We start from the raw sequence: 2,675 nt of genomic DNA, 5'->3' as shown, positions 1-2,675 counted from the left end.
GTTCTCAGGAGGGAAGATTTTGTTTAGCGCTGTGCAACTGTCGTGAAAATCCCCACACACGTAGCAGAATGAATTTGCCTTGTTGATGCATCTTCGGTGTTTTGTAGTGCCTGAAGCCATTGTAGAGATATGTATCATATGTATCATAAAAATCTGGAAAACAAAATAAAAATTGAATATATATATAGTTACATGAATTGACGCAAAATCATATCTCAAAAATTAGAGGTGATGAGTGAAAACTGATTTTGTATCTGAAATCAGCACCCCAAATTAGGCTAGAACAACTCTTTTTATGTTTGCCTCAGTTTCTCTATAAATCAGTGTTATCAATTCAAAACTGTATAACTGTTATGTTATATTACGTTACCTACCTTGCTCAAAGATCATAGGGTGATGAGACTATCAATCTGAGCTAAACGGCATCCTTCTTCCCAGTGGCAGCAATCTCGGTCAAGTCTTCCGACACAGCCCTTTGCCACGTCATCAACAACCTGCCTTTCTTTGTTCTACTCACTTGAAACTGTCTGCTCGACGGCTATACCTGCCAGTCACTCCAACAGTAAGTTTACGTGTCTGTTTCTGCAAGTGTACATAGGTATGAAGACGCATGGCTCAATGGTTAGAGCGTCGGGCTTGCAATCGTGCGGTTGAGAGTTCGATTCCCTAACCGGGCTATGTGTTGTGATCTTGAGTAAGATACTTTATTTCGCTTTGCCTTTCCCTTGGACATCACTGGCATGGAGAGGGGAGGCTGATATGTATGGACAACTGCTGGTCTTCAACAGCCAACTTTGTCCGGACTTGTGCCTCGAAACGGAACTTTCTAAGTGCAATCTCACGGTCGTTCGCTAGTGAAGGGTGTCTCACACATAGGTATATATATCAGCGATTGTGTGTTTGAAAATATTGGTGTATATGTATGCAATTGTGATGCTAGTAGAATACACTAACGCTGTATCTCTATCCCGGGTTCGACATTAGGCATAAATTAAAAAGTTAAAAAAACTAATAGAATTTAAAGAATACAGTGAACAGAGTCAGAAAGAGCAATTCAACCTCTCAGCCTTCTCCTCCGTCGGGTTGCATTTCCAAGAAATACCAACTGTAATAGATCTATAAAATTATTAACAAATGTGCAAGGCATGTAAAGCCATCTAATTATATACACGCATACAAACACACACACACACACACATACATACATATGTATATATATATATATATATATATATATATATATATATATACAAATATATATAGATATAAAATATATACATATATGCATGCATGTATATATATGTATGAGCGTGTGAGTTGTGTGTGTGTTTGTGTGTGTATGTGTGTGTGTATATATATGTTTGCATACATACATATACACATGTGCGCAAATATTTCCTATGAATGTACATAGTGTTGTGCACTATCATTGTGTGCATACGCAAAAACATTTTGATATATGAATATGAGCTTGATAGTATGTATGCATTTAGGTATGTGTATGTTCATGTATACACGCACACGTGTGTGTGTGTATATACATATGTATACGCATATGGTGTATTTACGCACAGTCAAACAAGCATGAGTGAATAGATGCTAACAGTTCGCTTGTTTTAAGCAAGTTTAAGAAAAACAACAGTGCATTAAATGATAGAGAAATACAATATTAAAAAGCACAGTCAAATTTGCAAAAAATTTCGTTTTGAATCAGACTTAAGGTTCTCCTAACGGCTAAGTAGCCTGTTATACGTTCTTACATACTCACATCCACCCAAATACAGACACACACACACATATATATTTATATTTATATGTGAATATGAATGTATAAATCTACTCTACGTTCAAGGGTATAGATGAAAATATACTAGGAACAAGTAGTAATAATAACAGTTTGGTTAGAGAGGGTGATGTACTACATTCGAATTGAATCTTACCAGCGAAGGTAAAATAAAAATGTTTACTTACAGGAGTTTTGGTAATGTAGCTTTGGGCTTTTCCATGTTATGTATCATGGGTTAGTAAGATTGTTAGTACACTGACCACTATGGCATAGATAGATAGATAGATAGATAGATAGATAGATAGATAGATAGATAGATAGATAGATAGATAGATAGATAGATAGATAGATAGATAGATAGATAGATAGATAGATAGATAGATAGATAGATAGATAGATAGATAGATAGATAGATAGATAGATAGATAGATAGATAGATAGATAGATAGACAGACAGACAGACAGACAGACAGACAGATAGACAGACAGACAGACAAACAGACAGATAGACAGACAGACAGACATACTAGTACTAGCTAGAACACTCTATAATGAAATCTCTCGGGAGGATGACCTCGAGGACAAAGAAATAAGAACCCACAGTATGGTAGAAGCAATAGTTACTCATAGTAAAAAGGAGTACTGGTGGAATATCCCAGTGAAGACCTCAATAAAATGTAAGCACAACAGACCTGATATAATATTTTGGGATAGAGAAGAGAAACAGTGCACAGTTGTGGAAATTAGCAGCCTAGCAGATGTTAACACAAAGCTGAAGATCAGTGAAAAAGAGAATACCTCTGCTGAACTATTGAGAAATTATTGAAGCCCTGAAATATGTAATACACTGCCTAAATACCAAACTTGAGAAATTAGCTTCTCAAAACCA

Source organism: Octopus sinensis, linkage group LG11 (genome assembly GCF_006345805.1).
Source record: "Octopus sinensis linkage group LG11, ASM634580v1, whole genome shotgun sequence".
Taxonomy (NCBI): Eukaryota; Metazoa; Mollusca; class Cephalopoda; order Octopoda; family Octopodidae; genus Octopus; species Octopus sinensis.
Note: the sequence above shows the minus strand (reverse complement) of the source record.